The sequence below is a fragment of the Arachis hypogaea genome, chromosome 10, assembly GCF_003086295.3.
Source record: "Arachis hypogaea cultivar Tifrunner chromosome 10, arahy.Tifrunner.gnm2.J5K5, whole genome shotgun sequence".
NCBI classification, from domain to species: Eukaryota; Viridiplantae; Streptophyta; class Magnoliopsida; order Fabales; family Fabaceae; genus Arachis; species Arachis hypogaea.
In genome coordinates, this window is record NC_092045.1 from 86,132,650 (window position 1) to 86,141,268 (window position 8,619).

The 8,619-nt window shown below is 31.5% G+C and overlaps 1 long non-coding RNA gene across 1 annotated transcript; it reads right to left on the reverse strand.

Annotated features, from left to right (window-relative positions):
* On the reverse strand, positions 1-2,217 carry LOC112715847 (uncharacterized). Its single transcript, XR_003160018.3, has 2 exons — positions 1,031-2,217; positions 1-518 (listed from the first exon to the last, which is right to left on the reverse strand). It is a non-coding gene; the product is annotated as an uncharacterized lncRNA (long non-coding RNA).
* Between the last annotated feature and the right edge of the window lie 6,402 nt (positions 2,218-8,619).

Here is an 8,619-nt window from a genome sequence, read left to right on the forward strand (position 1 = left end):
TTCTTTAAAAAGAACATTCATGATTTTATGCATATAGTATTCACAGCCATAATCCACAAGTTATAAATCCTAAACATAAGCTAAGTGCTATATAACTCTATGCTTACTAATGTTAGATCAGAATAATAGTGATCAGAAAAAAAATCCTCATGTGAAACCAACAATGATCAATCATCTTTCTCTTCATTGCTCGTCACCTTGACTTGTGCGCGGTTCAGGGATTATGCCACACCTATTCGGAATCCCGAAATGCGTGCAGAGATTATCAATAGCATCTTGTTGCCTTGCAAGACTTGCTTCAATACTTGGTAATCTTCCTTCCATATAAATCTTCATGTTTTGAAGTTCCCCCAAAATGTCCTTCATGGTGTATGTTTGTGGCGTTTGAGCTTGGCCTTCATTTTCTTGTTCGGCTTCCATTCGATCAAGATTTGTCACAGTAGAAAAGCTATCCTTCTTTGTCTTGTGACCCAGCCAATTCAGAGTCTTTCTGCTCCACAAATGCAGTGCTAAAATCCCTGTAAAATAAACATATACATATCAGATGATCGAGTAGGTTGGCCATCGTGAATAATTTTATCAAAGTCCCCTGCCTTTTTTCCCCCTCTCGCCCTCTTTCTAAATAGTAATTATTTTTGTAATATATAACTGATTTATCTTTTGAACTATAAGTATTAAACTCTCACAATAGCAATATATTCTCTAAGCCTGCTCTCAAAACTCCTCTATCATTTCATACCACCTTATTCTATCCCTCAATAAACCAAAATATATCATTATATTAAGACTTTGAGACTATTTTGTTATCCAAAAGAGAAATAGGAACTCAATACCCCAATCTCTCTCCTATTCACATAACTTGAATTATGATCCCGAATCCACCTAACCCATTAAAGCCACCTAATTTCCAACTAGAACCTTCATGCTTCAATTACTATTCTATAGAATACATATGGGAAATCAGACCAGGAAAGCACAAGACAAAATGCATAAATGACCATACAATTTGAGTGAGAGAAAGCAAGTTTACTTGGGTGTTACAATAAAGGCATTGTGCAGACAATCAGGCTCCTTGGGATTGGCGAGGTGCCTGGTATAGACTTGATTCACAGAAACATCAACAACAGATAGGAATCTTTAGTCCTCTTGTGTCCAGGCTAGGGTAAATACCAATATCCAAAGGAGAGGTTCTAGACCAGCATGACACCTTAATTTTGTGCTCCCAATGATGAGAGCACATACCATGCCATTGCCAAGGTCAACACATTTCATGCTTGGAGGAATACCACCAAACTTTGGACTGTTGGACTTGGATCTCATTAGAACACTCATCAAGCGATTGACAGCAACAGACAAGGTTAGTTTGCTTATCCAGCAGCAGAGCATATAGTTTGATGTTTACAAATTCCCCTCCTCTAATGTTTTCCCCCCTAAATGTAAGTGCCACACTGCAATTGTTGCCTACATCTGGAACTGAGATAGTACTCATTGAATCAAAACCAAATGAGCTTAACTGGAAGTGGGTGTCCTTGTCCTCCACTTTCTCCCAGACGTCACTTTGGGGGTCATAGACAACTATTTCTTCTTTTCCAGGTTGATATGCAAGCAGGAAAAGCTTGTCATCAGAAACGAACCATTGACACCAAGGAGAATTAAGATTATAAGCGCGCCTGAGTGTTGGATCAACTGGAGAAAGTGGGGGAGCGGGCAAGGAATCCCATGTCCCGGATTTAAGAACAAAAACCTACACTGGGCACGCGTGCAAACAAGTAAATGTTGCCTCTAATATTTGCAACAAAATAAGGATCAAAATGAGATCTCGATGGTGGAGGCATGAAGTTAGGCTCTGATCTGCGTAGCTTGCTGTTGTGGCAGTGGAGTTCCCAGGATTCACCATTGCCCAGTAAGAAAGCTTTGTTAGAATGATGGAAAGCGCGCATGTGTTGCATTCCAAAATTTGATTGGGCACAAATGGACGCAGGAAGAATAGGGGGATGCGAGTTATCGATCTCGTTCTTCCCTAATTGAAACAATTCTGCAACAGGGAAAGCAAATGCATCTTTTTCTGAAACTACGTACAATAATGACTCCATCTCCAACCGATACAAGAGACGACTGATGGTTATGGGTTATGGCTGATTGTTTCACAATCAGATGTAGGGTTAGGTTTCAGAATCTTTCTTCAAATTCCTAAAAAACCGAATGCCGTTTCAGAATTTCTAGCATGCGAGAACCGAACCGATTATTGAACCGGTTGAGTGAGGAGAAGCGCGCGACGACCCACGGCGAAGCAACGACAGAGAGAGCTCGAACAGCGAGGAAGACAGAAAGAGAGAAGGAAGAGAAGGGCTCAGTGATTTGGGCTCTGAAGTGGGATGGTGGGTGGTGGCTGCTCTTCTCGCCATAGTTATCAGAACCGGACCGATAATTGAATCGATCAAACTACTAATTCACTGATTTATTGGTTCAACCGATAAATTACTAGTTGAACCGATAAAATCAGTCTCACGTAAATATAAAATATAAAATAATTATAAACTTAAAATTAAAATTTGAAATATACATATTTTCACTAACATTTTATGAAGAATTAAGTCTCAAATTTTAAAAATAACTAATATAAAAAATCATAAAATTTATCAGTAATACTATAATAGTATCTTAATTTGACACAATAAAAAAAAATAATTAATTCACAAAGTCTATCAGCTAACTATAATATTAGTAGATTTTAACACTAATATCAAAACAAATAACCTTAATCACAATACTAACATTGAAATAGATAAAGTAAATTAATAAACTTTTAGTAAAATTTATATTTATATTAATAATGGTATATAATTAATTTAAAAAATAGAAAAAAATTAAATTAAATTAGATATTTATGTATACTATATAATTAATATTTGTCACATATAGTAATAAGAAGCACAATGGCTGAGTGGCAAGTGGAGGCTGCTTTTGCTTAGAGGTTTGAACTCACAATCTTCTTATAAAAACTTGAAATAACTACTAAATTAGTTGATGATCATATTATTTGTAATTTTATGTTGGATTTTTTAAGATTTTATTGTTTTAAATTTGAGTACTGCTAGGGAGCCAATGGTCTAAGTGTATAATGTGTACAATGGGCTAAATCTTTGGCCCAATATGAATAAAATGAACATCACCCATACTATCCAGAATAACCATCCGGGTACCGGGGATAATAAACATCTCATATCATGAAACCAATCATTCCAAAAATTTAAGCTAATTTTGGGTTTCACCAAGGATTGAACTCTTTCGGAACTAGAGCTCTGATACCATGTCATGATACCACTCATCCCAAAAGCTTAAGCTGATAGGAAAAGGTAACACTAATAGTTATATCTCTAATACTGAATCGAATATCCCTAAACCCCATTGTACACATTGTACAAATATTCTATTGGTTCCCTATACTTTCTCTTTTAATTTTAAGGATAAAGGTAGAGTTCAAACCCTACCCATTGCTAGCCCTAGAGATGGGGTGTTCTTCACTTCTACTGGGTTTTATTTTTTCTTTTTTAAACAGACGGCGTTGTTTGACTTGTGGAGAAGTGAACTATACTTTTAAAAAACCAAGTCGGTTTAATCGATTTATCGGTTAATTGTCAATTCGACCAATTTTTAATTAATTTTTTGCAGAATAATTTTGCAAGTTAATCGAATCGATAAAAAATCGATTTTTGATTAATCCAGTTGAACCAATTACTCTGATCTAATTTTTAAAACCTTGATTTTTAGCATAACAAATTAAAAAAAAAATTAAACAGAATTTGAAAGCTTTATGACCGAAAAAAATATGAAAAAAGTTTTGTTTCTCAAGATACGCACGAGAGAAAAGCATTACAAAAATCTTGTGTAACTAGCTATCTACTATACTATAGTTCATCTTTTATTCAATTATTATTTATTATAATTATCATTTTTCTTTAGATATTATATTTCAAATATTTTTTCATGTATTTAAAATTTAAAATTATATCTCTTTAAAATTAGAATATTTAAATTTAAATTTAGATTTAACAAAATAAAAATAACAAATCAAAATTAAATTCTAACTAAATTAAAATTAAAATAATACCATCGAAATCAATATTTTTGTTTTTAAGACTGATATATATAGTTTTTTTGGTTCTAATTAACAAAAGCAATGAACACAATTATTTTTAGATAAATTTTAGATGTATTAAGAAATTATTTAGCATACAATTTTATAATTTTATAAAATTATTTATATTAGAAAAAATATAAACACAAATTTAAACAAATTTTAGATGTATACTAAAAGTATTTTGTGTATTATCTTATTATTTTAGATGTGTTAAAAAATCATTTATATTAAGAAAAATATAAACACAAATTTAAATAAATGTTAGATGTATGTCAAAAGGATTTTATATGTTATCTTATTATTTTGGATGTGTTATGAACGTATGTAAAATAATAAAAAAAACTACTAAAAAATAATCACGCAAGAAAAAGAAAAAAAAATGTTAAAACACATGCCTATAGAACTAAAATGGATTATGCTATGTGTACACTAAAATCAGCCACTAGTATAAAATATATATTGAAATATAAATACATATTGAAAATAAATTAAACTACACATATATTTATACACAAATACATTAGTGGTTGATTTTGGTGTACAAATAACATTTCTCAACTACAATATAATTGAAAAAAAAAAAGATGTGATACTATTTAATTAATAAGTTAATTTTGTTATTTATTATTTTGGATATGTTGTGAGGACATTTAAAATATTACATCAAATATTCATAATACATATAAAATAATATATTTGTGCATAAAATAAATTATAAACACATCTAAAATTAAAATTACATATATATATATATATATATATTAAACTAAATTTATTGAAATAGAATGAAGATAGAGAATAATTTACTCATTTTTTAAGAGAACTTATCCTTTTGATATCAGAATGGTCGCCTTTCCTAGGTGCAGCTTGAACGTTGCTGCTTCCAGTTTGGTCTTCGTGGCCGCTGCAACCAGAGGCGGAGTTAGACTAACTATTTAGGGGACAGTGTTTAATAATTTACTAAAATTATTACCTATAAAGTAAAAGTGAAAAATTTGAGTGAATGAAAATATTAAGAAAAAAATTATATTTTATTTTTTAAATAAAGTAAACTATTAGACTAAGCCTAAAACTATTATACTTTATTAATGTTATATAAAAATGGACTGTGTTTTTTTATAAATAAAAGGGGACTGAAAAAGTGTACCAAAAAAAAGGAGGGCTGAAAAATAAAAAAAGAGGGGCTATGTCTATTATTTCTTTTTCTTTTTTTAACAAAAATTAAAAATTTGGGGAGAGGGCATTGTCCCCTTTTTATATGTGTAGCTTCGCCCCTAACTGCATTAGTTAATAGAGAATAATTTACTATTTTATGATTCTGTTAATTATTTTAAAAAATGTTTTTTTTGATGTTTTTGAAGTTTTTTTTCACTGAAATAGTTATAATAATGATGAAATTGACAGTGGTTCTTTTAAAATAGAAAATATAATTAATTAGTTAATTAAAAAATTAATATAATAGAATAATTAAATTTAAAATATTTTTAAAGGCTAAATTATTGTTGGATGTGTAGCATTTATCGGTAGCACCTACGAAGTGGAATCTCAGAAATGGCAGTCATCCTATCCAAGAAAAAAAAGGAATGAGAGCCATGAAATAGCGTAGCCAGAAATCAACAATGGAAAAACCCAATTCATTGGTAAGATTCACAAAATGGGGTGAAGAAAAAAAAAGTTGAACCCAATTGATTGCTGGCCTATCATTTTTACAATTTTACTTTTGTGTTCATTTAAATCACTCTTCATTTTAAATAAAAAAAAGACATTCTGTTATGACGAGGATGGATAAGGGTGATGGATGCCCATTTATGAGGGCACATTTTCCCTATGTTGAAAGAAATAAATGAAGTTTGAAATGTAAACTTTGTATGCCTATAAATACATGTGCTGAGGCAAAGAGGAATACACACAGCAATAAAAAGAAAGCTAATATACTCTCTCTCTCTCTCTTCTTACTAATACTTCTCTCTTTTATGTTGCAATCAAATACCCTTCTTCTTATATTACTATTACAATTCTTTCTCTTCTTTTATTTTATAAGTATTTTAAATTCTATTTTCTATTACTCTTTACATATAATATTAACCATCTTTATTATATTGAGATAGTATCAAATGCAAATCTCTCTCTCTTTATTTTTAATACTTTTTCTTATCTTTGTATATATATACACAATACAACATATAATATTATTATATATATATAATAATTATTGAGCTAATTATATTAATAATAAAGTCTTCTATTTATACATCTCTATTTTATATCTTTTATTTATTTTACAACACATTATCAGCACGAGACTCTGATCAAATCTTTAGGAAGACTCAGGTAATATTTTCATTATGTCGAAGCTCTCTCATCTTGAATTCAATGCTCTTGATATATCTGGAAACAATTATTTATCATGGATATTAGATGCTGAAATCCATCTTGATTCAATGGATCTTGGAGATACCATTAAGGCTGAAAATAATGCATCCCAGAAGGATAAAGCCAAAGCCATGATTTTCCTTCGTCGTCATCTTGATGAAGGGTTGAAAAATGAATATCTCACATTAAAAGATCCTGCAGATCTTTGGAAAGACCTTGAAGAAAGGTACAATCATCAGAAAACGGTGATACTTCCTCAAGCCCGGTATGAATGGACGCATTTGCGTTTACAAGATTTTAAATCTATAAATGAATATAATTCTGCAATGTTTCGAATCACCTCACGAATGAAATTGTGTGGGGAAAAAATAACTAATCATGATATGTTGGAGAAAACTTTCTCAACCTTCCATGCCTCGAATGTGCTCCTGCAGCAGCAGTATCGAGAGAAAGGGTTTAAAAAATATTCTGAGTTAATTTCTTGCCTTCTTGTTGCCGAACGCAACAATGCGTTGTTATTGAAAAATCATGAAGCGCGCCCAGCTGGCGCCGCCCCATTTCCTGAAGTAAATGCGGCAAATCATTACCCCAGAAGAGGTAAATGGCAAGCTTTTAATAACAAGAAAAATTATGGAAGGAAAAAGAATTATGTTCAAAAGAGAGGATCTCACCAGAAGTGGGATAAAGAAAAGAATATCGGGCAGAATAAATCAACAGAGGAGAAGTGTTTCCGTTGTGGTGGAAAGGGCCATTGGTCTCGTACCTGTCGTACCCCAAGGCACCTAGTCGATCTTTATCAGGCATCTTTGAAAAAGAACGACAAAGGAAAGGAAACAAATTTTGTTTCAAATGAGGCTGAAAACTCCACCACTCATTATGATGTATCTGATTTCTTTGAGGATCCCGAAGGAAATATTGGTCATTTGATCAATGATGGAATAGTTTAATATGTGAGATTGTGAAGTATTTATGTAAATAAATAATGTAAAGAACTTATTGTTAAGTTTTATTTTCTATGTATTTAAGTTTCAAATGTGATGTACATAAATAATGAAATTTTAATGTTTATGAATTTTGAAATTATTAAATGTGTCAAATTTTAAAATAAAATTTTAGTATATGACATTATTTTATGTATAGTGTTCCTTAGAGAAATAATTTTGATCAAGCATTCAATTTAACTGTGCATACTACTCATTTTTATTATTATTTGTTTTTGAAGAAAATGGCAAGGATATGTAATGAAGATGTATGCCTTGCGGATAGTGCAAGTTCGCACACTATTCTCAAAAGTGATATATATTTTACCCATCTTGTGCCAAAAGAGGAATATGTTAATACTATTATTGGCTCAGGCAATGTGATAGAAGGCTCCGGAAGAGCTATAATTTTGTTTCCTGGAGGAACAAAATTTATAATAAATAATGCACTATTATCTACCAAGTCCTTGAGAAACTTGTTGAGTTTCAAAGATATTCGCCGAAATGGATATCATGTTGAGACAATGAATGAGGGAAACCATGAGTATTTATGTATCACAACTCATGATTCAAATAAGAAAGTTATATTAGAAAAATTACCCTCACTTTCATCTGGGTTGTATTATACCAAGATTAGTGCAATTGAATCACATGCCACTGTAAACCAGAAGTTTACTAGCCCAAATGAATTCATAACTTGGCACGACCGTTTGGGGCATCCGGGAACAACCATGATGAGGAGAATTATTGAAAACTCTCATGGACATTCACTAAAGAACCAGAAGATTCTTAAAACTAGTGAATTTTGTTGTGCTGCATGTTCTCAGGGAAAGCTAATTTTAAAGCCATCACCAGTAAAGATTGGATTTGAGTCCCCTGAATTCCTAGAAAGGATTCAAGGTGATATATGTGGACCTATTCATCCACCATGTGGATCATTTAGATATTTTATGGTCCTCATAGACGCATCTTCAAGATGGTCACATGTGTGCTTATTATCTTCTCGCAACCTGGCGTTTGCGAGATTACTGGCTCAAATTATTCGATTAAAAGCACAATTTCCAGAAAATCCAATTAAAGCAATTCGTCTTGATAATGCTGGTGAATTTACTTCCCAAGCTTTTG